The sequence below is a fragment of the Sapajus apella genome, unplaced genomic scaffold (assembly GCF_009761245.1).
Source record: "Sapajus apella isolate SASKATOON/1434 unplaced genomic scaffold, GSC_monkey_1.0 scaffold36, whole genome shotgun sequence".
Taxonomy (NCBI): Eukaryota; Metazoa; Chordata; class Mammalia; order Primates; family Cebidae; genus Sapajus; species Sapajus apella.
The window spans coordinates 29056686-29077068 of NW_022436976.1; positions in this window are offsets into that span (position 1 = coordinate 29056686).

Here is a 20383-nt window from a genome sequence, read left to right on the forward strand (position 1 = left end):
ATGTTCCTGGTCACGTCACCTTTTCCCACAGTTTCCAGCCTTCCATCCCTTCCCAGCACCACACTGAGATGCCTGTTACTTTCTGTTCTCCTGTTACCCGTCAGCTTCTTGAAGGAAAAGACCATGATTTAAATCATCTCTGTATTTCCACTGCTGACACATAGTAGATGCATGTTTTACACAGTTATAGGAAGATTTCAGCTTTTAAGTCCAAACATAACTGGATTGAAATCTCAACACAGCCACAAACCAGTCTTGCAACTTTGGGCAAGTTGTTTTACCACTATGCCTTCATCACTCCCCCATCTGGTGGGTTTCATGATTATTGGGTTTATAAATATATATAAGTGTGTGTATGCATACGGATATATATCATATATGCACACACAGTACCTAACTGATGTTTAGTGAGTTGACCTGAATGAGCAAGCATTTCCAGATAAAATCAAAATGAATGTTGATTTTCTTTGTAAACGTCTCACTTCCCACCTGATATGGTTTAGCTCCATGTCCCCACCCAAATCTCATCTTGAATTGTACTCCCATAATTCCCACATGTTGTGGGAGGGACGTGGTGGAAGATAATTTGAATCATAGAGGCAGTCTTTCCCATACTGTTCTCATGATAATGAATAATTCTCATGAGATCTGATGGTTTTATCAGGGGGTTCCACTTTTGCATCTTCTTCATTTTTCTCTTGCCGCCACCATGTAAAAAGTGCCTTTCACCTCCCACCGCGATTCTGAGGCCTCCCTAGCCATGTGGAACTGTAAGTTCAATTAAACCTCTTTTTCTTCCCAGTCTCAGGTATGTCTTTATCGGCAGTGTGGAAACAGACTAATGCAGTAAATGGGTACCAGTAGAGTGGGGTGTTGTTGAAAAGATACCTGAAAATGTGGAAATGACTTTGGAACTGGGTAACAGGCAGAGGTTGGAACAGTTTGGAGGGCCCAGAAAGAAACAGGAAAATGTGGGAAAGTTTGGAACTTTCTAGAGACTTGTTGAATGGCTTTCACAAAAAGCCTGATAGCAATGTGGACAATAAGGTCCAGGCAAGGTGGTCTTGGATGGAGGTGAGAAACTTGTTGAGAACTGGAGCAAAGGTGACTCTTGTTATGTTTTAGTGAAGAGACTGGAAGCATTTGGCCCTAGGGATATATGGAACTTTAAACTTGAGAGAGATGATTTCGGGTATCTAGCAGAAGAAATTTTATATGTATTTTAGGCCTCTTTATATTGTCAGCCCATGAGTATTTACAATTTAAATGAGACCCTTAAAGAAACTGTAGCCTTTAAGCCTCAGACCAATAGTGACCCAATGGAGTGATCAGTCAGAACATGAGCTGTGGGACAGCTGACAAGTTTTTCATTATTATGTTATAGTCAGTGATATAATGCGCATGGCAACCAGTTATTGCATTCATTCCATTGAGGCTTAGGGTTAGGCACTGTGATGGGTATTGAACACTCAGAGATGAAGAGAACACAGCCCCTGCCCAACACCATGCCATGCCTAGGGGTGAGTGTGTCATGGAGAGCTGCAAAGGGCCAAGTCGGGAGCAGCCACCAATGGCTGCTGATGTGGGGCTCAGCCTTGGAAGGAAGCAGGAGGAAGGGGATAGGAGCTTGGTTGATGGAGAAGTTGCTTTAAACAGAGAGAGGAAGAAAGAGCATGCATCCCAGACACTGGGAACAGAATGAGCAAATCCAGGAAGTTATCGAAGAGCATGGCCATCTTGGGGCTCAACCAGCTATCTGGAGGGCTAGAACCAAGTATACCATGGGAAAGATTGGCAGAAGAACAGGCAAAGCCACATCTAGCAACCTCGGGTTTTGTGGGGTTTTTTTGTTTTTGTTTTTGTTTTTTTGTTAAGACTCAGATATGTATTTCATCCCTAAGGACACAGAGGCACAACTGAATGAATTGAAGCTCTGGAGCATCCTGATCAGACTTATACTTTGCACTCTGGGGTCATCTTGGAGGATGCACTGAGGGGAGGGGATTTGGGAGTTAGGATTAGAGGCAGAGAAATCAGCTTAGAGACTAACTCCTAGGACCTGGAACACCATGCACCTGCCATGTAAGGGAAAGCCCTTGGGGGTTCCCCAGAGGGAACTCAGAACCTCCAGAGTCAGTCACCTGGATTCTTATGCCAACCTATATCAAGACCACATTGCGTGAACTTGGAACTGTCATTTAACTTCTCTGGACTTCGGTGTCCACACCTGAGGGCTAGCTCATCTCCACTGCCTCCTCCAGTGTGCAAGCTTAGGCTTATATAATCCTTATCTCAGAAATCCTTCTTAGAACTGCAGGACCAGGAAGCAAATTTACACACATGAACACACACACACACACACACACACACACACCATTCAAGTCTGTTTTCATACTTTTATTCAAGATTCGTCTTCCCATGAGACACTCTGGGCTGCCAGGCTGTAATTAGACTTCCTCCCAGGCTGTGTGGAGTGAGAGGCAGAGCCGGATTAGCCCACTGTAAACAAATTTGGTCAGTTCTCTCCTCACCAGCCTCGTTCTGGTCGAGTGGATTTCAGCAGCTCCAGAGTGAATGTTAATGCCCCCCATGTACACAGTTGCAAGAAAAACACTAACCATGCATTTTTGCCTCTATTTCTTGAGAATGCTCTGGGTCTCACTTTTCAAAGGTCTTTGTAATGTAGCACTAGGCAGTAGGGGGTTTCATGGCAGGGAAGCCGTGCAAAGAGACTAGGAAGACTTTAAGGCAGGAGGTAGGGCACCTGGGTTTCAAGGCAAGCTCAGCCGCTAATTGTCTTTGTAACCTTGCAAAAGTCACTTTAGCTCTCCGAGCCTTGGATATCACGACTGTAAAATGAGGCTAAGCACACCTGCCTCGCAGGCCTGCTGGAAAGAGTAATTGAAATAATGTACATGAGAGTCTTTGGTAACACTCTGTTGACAAGTGGCCCCGCATCAAGGCTCACACGCTCAGCCGTCCACTGCATAGGATCAGGGAGTCAGGGCAGGTATAGTGCATCAGGAGAGCTTGGTGCAAAATTCTCGTCAGCATCACCATTGTAGCAAACAGGAGAGGTCCAGACCAGATGCCCATGAACTGCCCTCTGTTGAAAATTGCCCTGAAATTGAATGTAGTCATTCAATCCGTAAAAGAAGAGAAAGGAGAACTAACATTTATTAAGCACGTGTGCTTTTCCTGCCTTCCCTACAGTAGCTTTAGGTGGGAATTCTTATGCCCAATCCAAAAAAGAGGAAACTGAGGCCAAAAGGAGGCAGGAAGGAGAGAGGATTTGAGGCCAAGTTAACCTGACCTCCAAGTCTGCCTAGTCCCCTGTCTTTGACATTACAAGAGATCAATGCCAGATTTAGATGACAGACAGATGCAAAATAGGTTATGAAGAAAACAAATGATATATTTGTTGGGGGGCACTACTCATCTTTTCAGAGTGGCCTCAGGAAGGAAGGATTCATGTCATAAATTATATGCATCATGAAGGCCGGGGCTGTTTGCTCACGGTGGTACCCCAGCAGCAAGCACACTGCCTGGCACAGAGCAGGCACGCAATCATTACGTGTTGAATGAATGAATAAATGAGCCCTGTGAGGCTCGTAATCATCCCCTTAGCTTTTTCTGGCTGATCACAGATAGTGAGAAAGGACAAGAAAGTCATTCACATAAATTGTCCAAGGAATTTGCACACATTTGTTGTACCAATTGTGTCCATTTCTACCGTGGTATAACAAACCGTCTAAAAACTCGGTGGCTGGAAACAACAGTGGCTTATTATTTCTCAGGTTTCTGTGAAGGTCGTTCAGCTGAGAGCTAAACTGGGGCTGGGACATGAAAGACGGCCTCTCATCAGGCGGGGATTCTTGCCACGTGGCCTGTCATCATTCAGTAGTCTAGCTGAAGCTTATTTACAGCATAGCAGCTGACTCCCAAAAGAGAATTATTCTGCTTCTGTCACACTTGTCAATGTCCCACTGGTGAAAGCAACTTGCAGGCCAACCCCAGGATCAGTGTGGGAGGGGGCCATCCAAGGGTGTGAATATGAGGAAGTGTGGTTTGTTGAGGCCAATTGGCCACTTCAGTCTTCATGAGCAATACATAATAATGAATTCATATTTATGAAGCTCTTAAGAAAGTGCCTACACTTAATTGGTAATACCTAAGTATTAGAAATAGCTAATTATTATTAATAGCCAATTATAGTATATTGTTATTAAAGTTATTAACTTCCTTACTGCCACTGCTTTTATTTTATCAAATATGAAATAAGGACCCCCCAGGCTTGGGAAGCTCTGGTGTAGCCCTCAGACTCTGGGCATGTTATCACTCTGTGTTACCGAAACTACAGTTGTGTTTCAGTAGATGAGTTGGCAACAAACATAAAGCTGGAGCCTTCCTCCTCCTCTTCCCTCCTCATTTCCTTTTTAGTTACCTTAACCTGGGCATGTGTTTTGCTTGTTCTCAGAAGTGACACTGGAACCTAAAGGAGGATTGCTCCATTCACTGAACAAGCATTTTTCTGAGCCCATCATGGTCATCTCTTTCCCTTTTCCAGAGATCCATTTGAAAATGAACATGGGACTCAGTCCTGGTGGATAAGATGCAGAGGAACATCTTTTGGGTAAGTTCTATGGAAAGCTACCACTCTGGTGGAAACGAAGAGATGTACAGGGAGAATCCTCATTTCCCTTCATGTTTTTGAACATAGTCATGTGAGATCATGAAACTTGGAGGTGCCCTTTTACGTCTCTCTTATCATCATAAAAATAATATGCTTCAGGTATCCCTGTATCCCAGAGGAAAAGAGACACATGGAACAGAAGGGCCCAGCAAACCTGCATACCTTCAGCCTGAATTAGCATCGCTTGGTCAAATCCAGACTTAATCAGCTGACCCTCCACCGGCAATAGCCTGAAAACAGGCTGCTCAACCAGCCACAGATCTGAGAAAGAGTGTGGTCTAAACCCCTAGGTGCTGGAATAAGTGTTAGACAGCCTTACTGTATCAATAGCTCACCCATGCAGCATTATATTCCCCAGTCTGCTGACCACTGAGCTGCAGAATGTGAGGTCTCAGCCCAGGACCACCTTGACATGGAGGGGAGCGTTGTAAGAAAGTTCTTAAAAGAGGTCTCTTGGAGTTTGGGAACTTATAAAAACATAGAAACTGGTGCCTACTTCTCTTCTGGTTTCTGAGGCAGGACACTTGATGGACTAGCCCATACGAGGAGGGTTAAGAAGGGACCATAGAGTGCTATGGTTAGGACAAGGAGCTTAAAATACTAGAGCGAGTTTAGCCACATTGCTGAAAGCGACCAGAAAGCTGTGGACTTACCAATAAGATATGGGAAAGTGGATTTAGACAGAGCTTAGCTGAAGGCAGTGACTGGAAAATAAATAAAACCATATCTGGTTTGTGGCCCCAGTTTGAACAGTTCAATAAGCCTGTTCCACTTACTATTTCTCTTTGCCTAAAAAATTCAGTGCCGTCTTCAAAGTGGAGATTTGATTGTGCGCTCTTTCATGTGAACCATCCACAAAATTGTGGGCACTCATCTCAATATGGCTCCTTTTCTGTTTATATTTTTTATTTCCTTGTTTTGTGCAAATAAATTGTTTATACACCAGGCTCTTGCAGAAGAAATCTTTCACAGGGCATTTGTATACATAATTCAGACCTTCTCATCTCCAAGCTTATAGAAACTTCCAAAGATTCTTAGTTGAGTGTGATTAACACTGTTGTTGCTAAAATTAAAATTATTAATGGCAGCAGCTACCATTTCCTGAGCACTTTCTACATGTCTGTCTCTGTGGAAATGTCCTGAATATAATTTATCCAATCGTTATACCAGCCTATGAGGTGGATACTATTATCGCATGCTATCCCAACAATAATAAAGTAGCATCTGCCTGGCACTGCCTCTGCATCAGGCAATGAAGCAAGCTCTGTACATGCATTGCCTTGGTGCTTTCTACAACAACTGCGTCAGCTGGGATGATTATTTTCCTACTTATCAGGGTGAGAAAGCTGAGGATACTGTGGGTGACAGGACATTCCCAAAACCACATAGTCAAGAAGAGACGATGTCTGGATTTGAACCCTCGTCTGCCTACTTTTTTTTTTTTTTTTTGAGATAGAGCCCCACTCTGTTGCCCAGGCTGGAAGTGCAGTGGCATGATCTCAGCTCACTGCAACCTCCCAGGTTCAAGCAATTCTCCTGCCTCAGCCTCCTGAGTAGTTGGGACCACAGGTGCACGCCACCACACCTGGCTAATTTTTTGTATTTTGGTAGAGACGGGGTTTCACTGTGTTGCCCAGGCTGGTCTCGAACTCCTGAGCTCAGGCAATCTGCCCACCTTGCCTCCCAAAGTGCTGGATTACAGGCACCAGCCACCGCACCCGGCCTGGTCTGCCTACTTCTAAGCCCATATTACTTCTATTTCATCTTTGACTCTCAGAAACTGAAACTGCATGGCCACCCACCCCTGATGCTCTTTTGGCTACAATGTAGATTCATCTAATTATCCTCTCTAGAAATTTTCTCTAGCTCCAAAAGCTGGATTGCTACATGTTGGTGTAATCCCATGTGGGTGAAATATGGTGGCTTCAGAGCAAAGGTAAGCACAAAAGGAAAGGGAAAGTCTCATGACTTTTGGTTAATGTGCAGCTAGCAGCTCCCTTTCCCAGCTTTTGCCTCAGAGACCAAGCTGTCACTAGCCCTGGGGCAGAGGGTACCTCTCACTGCTGATGCTGGGGCCTGGATTGGGAAGCAGCCAACAGATGTTAACAAAAGAAACAAACACACATTATTCTTTCACAAAACTGGTACAGTTTACAAATCTCTTTCATTTACTTCGAGTCTGGCATTCATGCTGTGAAATAAATATCATATGCCAAATGTATTCTCATATTGATGACCTAGTATATGCCAGGCATTTTGCCAGACAATTTCAAATACGGTAAATTATTTAAATCCCACGAAGACCTGTGAAGCACAGATTATTATTCCCATTTTAAGGAAAAGGGAAGTAAGGTTCTGAGTAATGTAAAGACATACTCACTGCCACCCACAAAATCAGTGGCAGAGTCTACATTGGAAGCCAGAACAACTAGTGGTAAAGCCTGTGCTCAGTCCACGGCAGGAGGCTGCTACAAGACACCCCCCTGCCCATCAGACTGACTTAGCAGCTCAGCTTCTACTAAACACCACTGCTCTGATGGTTTAAGTGTGTCTGTCCCACCACTGTAAGTGGAAGCAGAGGACTTGTCTCTTTAGTGGACAGGACTTCTGATCAGAAGAGCTTTATCTGAGGAACTGCACCCCAGGAGCCTCACTGGCATCTCAACCTGACTAAATGGCAAGATTCTGGACCTGGAGCCTGAACCTAACACCATAATGGGGTGAGGCTTTTAGGGGATATTGGGACGCAGTGGATATAGTTGGCATGTAGAATAAATGTAATTAATTTGAAGCCAGAGGGCACGCTGTGGCATGGCAGTTTTAAAACAGAATCCTGGCCAGGCACAGTGGCTCATGCCTGTAATCCCAGCACTTTGGGAGGCTGAGGTGGGCAGATCACAAGGTCAGAAGATTGAGGTCATCCTGGCCAACATGGTGAGACCCCCATCTCTACTAAAAATACAAAAATTAGCTGGGCATGGTGGCGTGTACCTGTAATCCCAGCTACTCGGGAGACTGAGGCAGGAGAATCGCTTGAACCAGGGAGTCAGAGGTTGCAGTGAGCCAAGAACACGCCACTGCACTCAAGTCTGGTGATAGAATGGCTCCGTCTCAAAAAAACAACAACAAAAACAAAAACAAAACAAAAGATCCTAAAACTAATTGATATTCCTCTCCTTAATGTCCCCTGCCCTTGAATTTAGGCTTGAATTTGAGACTCCATCTCAAAAAAAACAAAACAAAACAAAAGATCCTAAAACTAATTGATATTCCTCTCCTTAATGTCCCCTGCCCTTGAATTTAGGCTCTGGGACTTCTTGGCCAATAAAATGTGGCAGAAGTAGTACTGTGCCAGCTTCCAGGTCCAGACTTTAATAAATGGACAGCTTCTATTTATGTCTCTCATGACACTTGCTCTTCTAATCCAGCAACCATACAGTGAGGAAGCATAAGCTGCTCTGGGAACAGACCAGTGTGGAAAGTGATATGGACTTTTCACACTGGTGGAAGGAGGCAGAGAAATACTGGGTAGAAGAGGGTGGGTCCCTGGCAAGGGTTCCTCCCTCAAGCCTGGACCCATGACCCTAAATGAGAACTTCACATCCTCATTTTCCTGCCTGAACATTGCCTTTTCCAAAACCACACTGACCCCCCCAGCCCCCTACCCTGAACCCATAAAAATCCCAAGCTCCACTGGTGAAAGAGCAAAGTAGAGAGAAGAGAAGAAGCAGTCAGATGTAGAAGAAAGGCAGCTTGACTTAGAGGGACAGCCTGACTGGGGGACTTTACAAAAGAGTTCAGTCAGGGACAGCTGAACTCCAGGAAAAGATTATATTCCCGCTCCATCCCCCTTCCAGCTCCCTTTCCCACTGAAAGCCACTTCCACCGCTCAATAAAACCCTCTGCATTCACCACCCTTCAATTCGTTTGCATGACCTGATTCTTCCTGGACACCAGACAAGAACTGGGGTACCAAAAGGACAGGACAGAAAAGGCTGTCACCTTGACTCTCCACTGAGATGGTAAACACTTAGCTATTCATGGACAGCAAATGTTAAAAGAGTACTGATTGTAACATACACCCTCTGGGACTCCAGGGGTCCAGACAGCCCTTTCTGGGCAGCAGAGCTAAAAGAACATTGTAATGCACTTGAACCCTGATGTGGGGCTGCACAGAGCCTGATCCCACCAGAGAGGAGCAACTGACCTGTTCCAGCATTCATTTGCTTGGGCTCCTGCACCCACTCACCTGTGAGCTCCCCCTCCCATGAGGGGTTCAGAGCTGCAGGCTGAGTAAATGAGCCGCTCCTTCACAAGTCACACAGAGGGGTCAAGGGAAATATGCCATCTCAAAAGGAACTGACAAGAAGTTTGCTAGCCATGCAAATGAGCCATCTTGAAAAAGGGTTCCCAGAAAAGCCACCCAGCCAATGCTGCATAGAGAAGGAACAAGGTGTCCCCACTGAGACTTAACCTAATTGCAGCTTCGTGAGCAAAATGAGAAATTGTTTTATTTTAAGCCGCTAGGTTTTGAAATGGTTAGTTATACTACAATAGATAACCACAAGAGAGGAAAATCTAACATTTGTGGAGCCTATACCATATAGCAAGGTCATTATATTGACAACCACTCTGAGTTCCATTAGTAATCCATGTAAACAGATGAAGAAACTGAGGCTCAGACAGGATAAGTGAATTTCTTGAAATTTCATACCCAGTAAGTGGATCAGCATGAATCTGAATTCTGCCTGGCTGAGGACTCCAATCTCCAGCTTTGTCTACTAAACCACAGGGTAGTGATACAGACTCTACTTCTCCCCAGCTTCCAGCTACCTGTTAACCTGTTTTTAGGGAGATCACATACGGCCTCTAAGTACAAAGCAAGCATATTGGCTCATTTTGTTCTTAGACTGCATGATACGTATTTGGAAATAAATATGTTCAAGTGTGAATTCCAGCCACAACTCCAGGGAGTGTCTCCATGGGTAGGGTGCTACTTAGTCAGCTGAGCACCTTTATGGCTGCGTCTCCTTGGGCTCATTACTTAATTTCTCTCAGACTTAGTTACCTCATTTGTAAGACGAGAACGTCATAGAACTTTTGTAAGAATCTAATGAGAAAATGTTATGTAAATGACTTAACACAGCACCTAACCCATAGTAAATATTCAGCAATTGAGTGTCCCTTTTATTGAGGGTTTAGGCTTAGAATCTAAGTTTTCTTGGTTCATCCCCCCATCCCCAAAAAAGAGAGCCTCATGAAGTCCCAATGGAGCAGATACATCCCATTCCTGAGCATCATTTATTTTAACTTGTCCCAAAAGATTTTGCTCTTTTTTTTTGCCACTGCTCCTCCAGTCCCTCCGGACGAGGACAAGAATGAATCTCCAACACAACCGGTAAGCTTTGCTCACAAATTCCTCCTTCACGACTGACTGAGCCCTGACACTGGAAAGAAACATTCCGTTGAATCATGCAAATCCCCACTCATCTTCAAATTGGGTGCTGGAGTGCCTCAAGGAAGTGATTTTACAACCTCGCTAACTTCAGCCAAGGTAGACTCCAGTTGCTTTTGCAAGATAATTCAGCCTGCACCTGGCAACAAGACTGAGCAGGGCTCTTTCCTTTCTGACTGCAGAAATGGCCCGTTCGCTGAAGGGAAACAGTTTTTCCCTGAGGAGGCAGGAAAAAATGAAGTCCTAAGCCACTGGCCTTCTGCAGCCCTCCCCAGCTGGTGTAGGTAGACAGAGTTCAGTGACTTAGAGCTCACACCCTTACTGGAACTAAGGATCTCAGATAGTGGTAGAGACGGCTGTTGTGAGAGATGGCAACTCCAATATGAGGTCAAGGTTGCCTGTGCTTTCCCGCACCACCTCCAGGATTTCAGGCACGGGGTCACGTTATAACAGACTGAGCCATTCTTGTGTCTCCATGCAAGAAAATGCTTTCTAACCTGTTAGAGGCTTTCTAACAGGCCTCTGGGGAGACCTGTTGTCTTTTCTTGTACCACTGCCTTTTTAAAAAATTTAATTCCAAATCTGGGTTTTGCAATAGATTATTCAACCTACAGCCAACTGAGCCGTCTGAAGTACCTAGCCCCAGTCTCTGCTTAAAACCACCACCCTGTCTACCCAAAATGCTATGGCTGCCTCGTCGTAAGTGGCACAATTTCTCATTTTGATTTGAAAGGTTCCTTTATTCTCAAGTCATTGGGAACCCAAGTCTTATTGCAAATATTAGAAAACAGGTCAGCAGCTCCACCAAGAATCATCATCATAAAAATTACTATCAGTTTTTGAAAGCTTAGTCTCCAAGTGCTTCATAACCACTCTATCATGTATTTCTCGCTTCAGCTCCTCAAAGTAGATATTACTGTCTGCATTTTATACATGCAGACACAGGTTCAGGCATCAAGTAATTTGTCCAAGGTCACATAGCTGATATGTGGCAGGGTTAGAACTCCAGCTCTGCCAGCACTCACCAATGCTAAGCTCCCTGGGGAAGGTTCTCCTCTGATGGCTGTCCACACTGCAGAAGGACACACTCTCCAGACCGTCTATGTGACATTGCTTGCCTTTCCCAGCCACACTCAGCTGGAGGCCTGCAGAGACATCATCCACAGCTCATCTTTTTCATGTCCTGAGTAGTTCACTGCAAGCTAGAGACCTTCTCTGTCCTCACTAGCAAGAACGGTCAGCATTTGTCTTGTAGCCCCCAGCTCACGCTGGTGTCCCCAGGAACCAATGATCTCATCAAAATCAAATATCTACTGTTTTTGTCCCGGCCATATTCCCTCTGCTGTTTGCATTCTACTTTCAGGGCTGGAGTGGATCGGGAGAAATTTTTTTTTTACAGAGGACTGAGCCACGATAGAGGCTCCTAGGGCAGTCCAGGAGACCAGAATCAGCAGATGTTCACAAATCATCCATAGTTTCTTCATGAAGAGTGAAACATGACTGACGAGGTTTTCTTTGTCAATGGGCAGAGTCCAGATGAGGCAGTCTATATGGGTTGATCTTTCTCCTCCCAAGGAAACTGCCCTGCCCACACCACACCCCTGAGCTGCCACATTTAGCATGTGACCCTACCCACCCTGGCAGCCCCCGAAATGCACTAGGGTGGACACCTGACCAAGCACCAGTTACGATGTGACCAAATACATTAAGTTCTGCCCAAAGAGAATATGGCCAATCATAGTTTCACTCTGGAACACCTGAATTGAAAGATATAAGGAGAATCAGCAGCAGAAAGTGAGGCTGGCTGAAGGCCCAGAGGGAGGCTGTGAGACAGAACAGAGACCCTGAAGACACTGATGTTATCTGCAAACAAAAGTATAATGGTGTGGAAACCTGAGTTACCAGAACTCTGAGAAAGATCACAGACATTTGAGGGAGCAAATTATTGGCAGAAAGGAAGCAGAGTGAAGCCAACCATTAGAAAAAGCTCAGAGGTGCTAATGGCAGACCACAGGTTGCAGAGCCAGCAGGCCCCGCTGCTGAGATTTCTGCAGGTGCCCTGGTTGAGGTGCCTTGACTGGGAGGGCTGGCCACACTGTGGTTCCTGTTCTCAGATTTCTGGGACATGCCCTTCTCTTTCACTGCCAAGGGCATCTTTACGGCAACACCTTCACCTAGTCCTCCCCTTTCTGATACTGTTCCATATAAAACTCTTTTCATTACAACCAAGAGGATGCTGCTAAAACTCTAGTCCCATACAGTTCCATTTGTGCCGGGTACTCGGTTTCTTGGCATTGCGTAGACTCTGCACTCAATAGAGGCTGTACTTTTTCTGTGGGCATCTAGAGAACAAGGGGCTACATTTGTGGCCTGCCAATAAGCAACTGGGGACGTTACGGTGCAGTTTTCTTAGCTTTGTCTTTGGTTCCAATTTAGGCTTCGTCCCCATGTTTTAAAATTTTACTTTAACTTTTGTGATTTTACATTTTATCACAAAAGTTAAAGTAAGTTCTTAGCGCTTTTCTAAAATAAGATAATATGTAAATAAATACTTACAAAGAGACAGTATCTATAAATCAGGGCCCTTGAGGAAAACAGAATGAAGGTGATTGAAAGCAGAGATTTTAATGACAAGACGTCTCCGGGAGGTGTAAATAGGGTCGAGGGAATTGACGAGAGAGAGTGGAGCACCCAGCACGGAGCAAGAGCAGGAAGCCATTACCATACAGAGGGTAGCAGGAACCGGGCGGGGAAAGAGTAACATTAGAGGCCCGTGGGAATGGGGCCGTGAGGAGGGTGGCGGGAGCTGCAGTTGCTGGAAGGGCACCAGGGCTCGCAGAGTTTCATGCCCAAGTAGGAAGAGGGGCAGGGAAGAAATACCTCGACTTTCTTCTTATCTCACTTAGGGAACTCCTGCTGGAGCTTCCTAACCTGAACAGGCAGCAAAGAAGTCCAGGTGGTGCCGTCCCCCAGGGCACAGACAAAGGCTGAGAAAGGTGGAGGACTGGGGTGGAGGGGGTATTAAGAATAAACAGCAGAGGCCAGACGAGTATGAGGCCTTAGGCTGATGCTCACAGACAGGGATCAGGCCCGGGATGGATGGGCTGGTAGAAGTGAGTGGTTCAAGACCGGCTCTGTGTATGGGGAGCAGGGGCTGGGCTCACTGTACTGCCTTATGGCAATCCTTGTGGTACATGGGCTTCTCTAGGGGCATCAGCTTTCTCTTGTTTCTGGAGCTCTGAGTTGGTCCCCAGAGTCCTGGTGATCTGCAGATCCCTGCAACTCACCTTCTTCCAAGCTCTATACCTTGCACCTCCAAGTTCCCCAGATACTAGCTATCTTAGTCCATCTGGGCTATGATAAGCCCAGAATATCATAGACTTGGTAGCTTAAACAACAGCATTTTATTTCTCACAATGCTAGAGATGGGAAGTCCAAGATCAAGGGACCGGCAAATTCAGTGTCTAGTGAAAACCCACGTCCTTATTCACAGACACCGGCTTCTCATTGTAATCTCACATGGTGGAATGCAGTGAGGGAGATCCCCAGGGCCCCTTTTATATGAGCACTAATCCCATTTGTAAGGGCTTCACTCTCATAGCCTAAGCACCATCCAAAGGCCCCGCCTCCTAATTCTGTCACATTGGGGGTTAGGAGTCAACTTACGAATTTTGGGGGCACACAGACATTCAGTCATTTGCACCAGCAGAGGCTCTCAGGTTTATCAGCTCCTATTGTTCTGCTTGTCACACAGTCAGGAAAAGGTCTCCAGGTAGTTACAGCAGCTGATGGGAGCCTTGGTTTAGATGCTCACATTCTCCCTGCCTGCGGCTTTGTTCTCTGTGCTTGAGAAAAAGCCCTTCTCAGCTCAGTGAAGGGCCCCAGTTCTCTAGAGAACAACACCTCTGCCAACACACTTTCTCTTTAGGGCTAGGGATTCAGTAATCCCGCCTCCACACCCGAGTGGGTTCACCGTCACCCACCCCTCATCCCTGCCATGGCCTCAAAGCAAAACCTCATTAATCCAGGCCCACAGACTCAGATATGTGACAATGTAGAATCCAACAACTCCGTTCAAATGTATTTGTTGCCATCTTTAGGGAAACAAGAGACCTTATCAAAGTAGAAAGCTAATATTTATTGAGCTGGGTACTCATGTATACTGTCTCATTCCAGCTTGATGTTCATTCTGGAAGATAGGTATTGTATCATAGAAATCAAAGACGGAAGAGGTTAAGTTATTTGTCCAAAGTCTCAGTTTTCCTGACTCACAGAGGTGAGGTTCGGGCTCTGTTTTTCTGGAGTCAAGGAATCATGCTTGTCCTATCACATGGCACTGCTGCTTGGCAAGACAGCGATGCTCATACAATGCTTGGGAAGAACAGGAGGGCTCTTTGAAAACAACAATTTTGCTTAATAAAAGAGGATCCCTCCTGGCTGGAAGCAGTGGTTCACACCTGTAATCCCAGCACTTTGGGAGGTTGAAGCAAGAGAACACATTTGCTTGAGCCCAGGAATTTGGGGCCAGCCTGGGCAACATAGTGAAACACACACACACACACACACACACACACACACACACACTCTCTCTCTCTCTCTCTCTCTCTCTCTCTCGGTCTGTCTGTATATATATATATACATACATATGCACACGTATCTGTGTGTATATATATTACATATATGAGAATATCTTCTGAGCTTCATTTTTATATCGTATGCCTATAGGCTTAGAAATAATGAAATTATACTTCCTAAAACAATTTGCTATTGCTCACCATTCAGTTGTTTGGACAAGAGTGCTCTGATTCACTTCCCTTGTGCTGTGGAAAGAATGAGAGTTATACACAGTGTCACTGCACACACAAACATTCTAGTCGCCTTCCCCAGCCCATCAAATTCCACTGCCTTCAGGGCAAATATCTCATTCCCACTAGGGCCAGAACTCACATCCTCTGGCTCGGGATTGAAAGACAGAGGTTTATACAGGATAACAATTTTTTTTTTTTTTTTTTGGTTGTGGTTGTCTCCCGATTTCCCATTGTCTGAATCATAGCCGTGGAATAAATTGAATCTTTTTCTAACATAGAATATATTACTCTTGAAATAGTAGGAAATGTTGATAATTGTCTTTTATTGGACTTACAAATAATTTATAAGCTGGTCCGGTTTTTTAAAAAAAGTATTGTAGTCTTATTTCTTTGGTTCTTCCTCGAGGCTAGAAGCAGGCGCTAAAAATAGCTATCTGTGCAGGGATGGGCCTAGCGCTCCCCCTGGTGGCCATGGTGCAGGATTGCGGCTTCCGTAAATGGACCTGAAGCTGCAGCCTCTGCATTTGAATTAATTCTTTCTCCCCTAAGTACACAGAGAAATTTGATTTATTCTTCCCAGTCATGCCTGCATTACAGAGCACTTCTGCTTATAAAGTCCATCTGCTTTGAGGGTAAGTAAATGATCAATTCCTCATATGCATTATTATGTGGTGAACATTTTTCTAAAGTAACAACAGCCTCTGTGGTTCTATTAAATGTCAAGGAAGCTGGGGGTTTCTTCTTCCCTTAAGAAGATACTGAAGGAAGAAATATCAGCTGGCCTTTACATAAGCAGGGTAACCACGTATGGAAGGGATTAACCAAATACAACTGTGTATGGGGGGTGGAGGTGGAGGAGAAAAAGAAAGAGCAGTGAGAGAAACAGACAGAAGGAGTCCATGGACTGAGACACTTAGCTTAGAATCCTGGCCCACTTACAAGCTTCACCAGGCGGGATCCTGGGATGGCCCTCCACAGGGGTGACAGAGAGGTGCTCACCCTCTTCCTCTGGACATGTAGGAAGACTGTATTTCCCAGACTTCCTTTCAGTTGGCCATGCAACTGGGTTCTGGACAGTAGGACATGGGCAAAAGCGATGCCACGCTTCCAGCCCTTACCTCTGTAGCTTCCCTGGAGATTTTTCACATATTCTGTCTCTAAATCCACACCAACAGACACAAAATATTCCAAAACATCAAGATCACATGAGCGAGGTGAACTAAATACACGAGTCACCACCTAAAGGACACCCACTCAGGAAAGCCACCTAGTTCTCATCAGATTGTGATGTGAGCAGGAAATGTATATATGGTAAAGTGCTGAGACAGAAAGACTGTTATAGCAGCCAGGGTCAATTATCCTCACTATTAAAGCAAGTCACTTAACCCCCCTGGGCCACCATTTCCTCATCTAAAGATAGAGTAGATACATAATCAACAAAACAATGTATGTGGAAACATTTGATAACTATGAGGGCTGAATAAATGCTGGTTTAAAAGTTACTGTCTCTCACATAAGCAATGTTTTCATGCTAGAAGAATACTTTTGTGGTTATCGCCCAGGTTTGTATTTGTAAGAAAAAGAAGACTCATCTCCAATGGGCAAACTGCAAGGGGATTTATTGGTTTCCAGAGCTGGAAACTTCAAGCCTAGATTAAGCCTTAGACCTGGTTTAATCCACCCAGCAAACTCAAGCACCACTCTATTCTGCTTGGTAAAGCTTCATTCTTAACCTGACTCCCCTGATGGTCAAAGATGGCAGTCAGCAACTCCCGCTACTACATGTTTCTAATGAGCTTTAAGGGCAAGAGAAAAGCCCATCCCAGTATTTAAAAAAAAAAAAAATCCTCTGATTGGACTGGCTTAGATCACATGCTCACAACTGAACCCAACCCTTTGTCGAGATGGAGAACACGTGCTGATGAACTGCCAATCAGGCCCAATACCTAGAGCTGATGGAATCTGATTGGCAGAGGCACGGCAGGGGTGGTGGAGGGGGAGGAACCAGCTTTTCCTTAACTCACAGAGGGATTTAAGTGAGAGTGGGGAAAGTATGAGAGCACACATTTTTTAAAAAAATAATGTTTTAAAGCTGAGGGAAAGGGGAGCAGGGATAAGTGGATGCTAGCGAGGCTACCAAAATGTGTGCTACAATTGGCATGCGTTTTCCCTTGAAGTAAGAAAGAAGCTGTGGGGGTAGATGGTGAATGTTATTTTGATAGTTCAAAATGTTCACTTAACCTTTCAGAAATCTGTCAGTTAACTGGACATTGTCAGTTTCAACTTCCTCACCTCTGACAAAGAGCTCCTAAAATATCCTCAGATATTGACTTCTTGAAATATGCTCAGATATTGACTTTCTGTCTCTCTTGACAGTGCAGTGTTTTTAAAAAAAAAAAAGTCTCATAAGAATAATTCACTTCCTTGCTCTTCTGCTTCCCCCCCCTTATTTCTTTGTACTTTCCTTTGATTTTGTGCAAGTGTTTTAGAAAGTGTAAGGTGCTGCACAAATGAGAGGTATTGTTCTTCTCCTCTGCTCTTCTTGACTAAGGTAAATCATATGATACTTAATCATAAAATAATGAGACTGATTTTTAAACAGACTATTTAGATATTCGAATGAGTGCTGCTCTTCTGAGCAGTCACCTAGAGAGGTGAACTTTATATTCCAATGAATATTTGAGCCATAGCTCAATTCCTATTAATTATATCTCAATTTTAACAAAAATCATAGTGGCTTTATCAACCGCATTATGAATCTGATTTAATTCCCAATTCCCTGTAAGGTTTCAAAAGAAAAAAAGAAGAAAACAAAACCACAACTGAATATATGTTTGCAAATCCAAAGCAAAGATTTGTCTTTTTAAATAACATATCTTAGGATCTGAAGGCAATCATCCATGGAGAATTACAAAAATATTTTGGATCCCGGCATTAGAATAAATGTTGAAGAGCAAATACTCAGGAGGGTGCATGAGTTTTCCATTTGCTTAACAGAAGAAGAAGAAGCGGAAGAGTGGAGAGGAGAAGGGGACACAGGGAGGTGGCAGGGTGTCAGCCTCTTCCTCTGCATCCAAGATGATCTGGACCATCCTCTTTCAGCCACCCTGCAACATAATTCTCCCAGCCTACAGGCCAAATCTGATGTCCTTAGCACACAATTCAAAGCCAGCACAGCTGCTACACATCCTTGTCCTTCCCCCCGGAATGGCTTTCCTGACACACCCTGCACTTCTGCCAGAGTTCTCTCTGCTCCCTGAGGCTGCCAGACCCATTCCAGAAGCTGTGCCCTGAGTATGCTGTTGCCCCTTCTGAAACGGCTTCTCTCTGCTTTCATGTCAAACTCTCATGCCTCATCAAGATCCAGCTCATGCTATCTCCTCCAAAAAGCTTTCTGAACCCTTTCCTTCCACAAAAAAGGACTTCATTGCTCTTTCTCTTTTGATCCAGGGGCTTTAAAAAAGTCAATTATGGAGAACAGAGAGATCCAAGATGGCTGAGCACTAGCAGCTCGGGATTGTAGCTCCCAGTGAAAGCGCAGAGAAGGAGAGGATGCCACACTTTCAGATCAATTTTTGTTGCTCATGCACCAGGAGATTCCCAGTGGAGGAGCCCCACGGGTCGCCAGCGCAACTCTTGTGGCCGGCGAGGCAGTTTTGCCCCTGCCTTGGTGCGGCGGTTCTTGGTGCAGAGTCAGAAAAGCACCATCAATCTTAACGCCGCTGTTTTGGCCGGCGCAGTGGGTTGCTCAGATTTTAGAGCCGGGAATCAACAAGTTGGACGTCCACTCAGAAACCCAACTATAAAGACGGTAATTATAAAGACCACAGATGGATAAATTTATAACGAAGGGAAGAAACCAGCCTAAAAAGGCTGAGAATACCCAAAATCAGAACACCTCTCCCTCTACAGGGGATCACAGTTCCTCATCAGCAACAGAACAAGGCCTGATGGAGAAAGACTGTGTTCCATTATCAGAAGCAGGATTTAAAAAGTGGATGATAAGAAACTTCTGGGAATTAAAAGAGCTTGTTCTAACCCAATGCAAAGAAACTAAGAATTTCGAAGAAAGGTTTGACGAAATGTTAACAATAATACACAATTTAGAGAGGAATATAAGTGAATTAATGGAGCTGAAAAACACAACGCAAGAACTTCGGGAAGTATGCACAAGTTTTAACAGCCGAATTGATCAAGCAGAAGAAAGGATATCAGAAGTCGAAGAACCAACTCAATGAAATAAAACATGAAGACAAGATTAGAGAAAAAAGGATTAAAAGAAACGAGCAAAGTCTCCAAGAAATATGGGACTATGTGAAAAGACCTAATCTACGTTTGATAGGTGTACCTGAATGTGACGAAGAGAATCAATCCAAGCTGGAAAATACGCTTCAGGATATTATTCAGGAAAACTTTCCCAACCTAGCAAGGCAGGACAATATTCAACTCCACGTAATACAGAGAACACAACTCCACGTAATACTGAATACAAAGATATTCCTCAAGAAGACCAATCTCAAGGCACATAATCGCCAGATTCACCAGGGTTGAGATGAAGGAGAAGATACTGAGGGCAGCCAGAGAGAAAGGTCAGGTTACCCATAAAGGGAAGCCCATCAGACTCACAGCAGATCTCTCAGCAGAAACCCTACAAGCCAGAAGAGAGTGGGAGCCAATATTCAACATCCTTAAAGAAAAGAACTTTCAACCCAGAATTTTACATCCAGCCAAACTAGGTTTCATAAGCGAAGGAAAAATAAAATCTTTTGTGAACAAGCAAGCACTCAGAGATTTCATCACCACCAGGCCTGCTTTACAAGAGTTTCTGAAAGAACCACTACAAATAGAAAGGAATAACCAGTATCAGCCTTTCTAAAAAATGCCAAAAAATAAAGAACATCAACATAATTAAGAACTTACATCAATTAATGGGCAAAACAGCCAGCTAACATTAAATAGCAGTATCAAACTCACATATATTATTATTCTAAATTTAAATAGACTAAATCTCCCTATCCAAAGTCACAGACAGGCAAAAAACGCCAAGACTCATTGGTATGCTGCATCCAGATCCATCTCACATGCAAGGATACACAAAGACTCAAAACAACGGGATGGAGAAAAATTTACCAACCAAATGGAGAGCAAAAATAATAAATAAATAGAAGGCAGGAGTTGCAATTTTTGCTGATAAAATAGACTTTAAAGCAACGAAGATCAAAAGAAGCAAAGAAGGATATTACATAATGATAAAAGGATCAATGTAACAAGAAGAGCTAAAGATCCTAAATATATACGCACCCAATACAGGAATACCCAGATATATAAGACTTATAAAGAGACTTAGACTCCCACACAATAATAGTGGGAGACTTCAACATCAATATCATACAGATCAATGAGACAGAAAGTTAACATCGATACCCA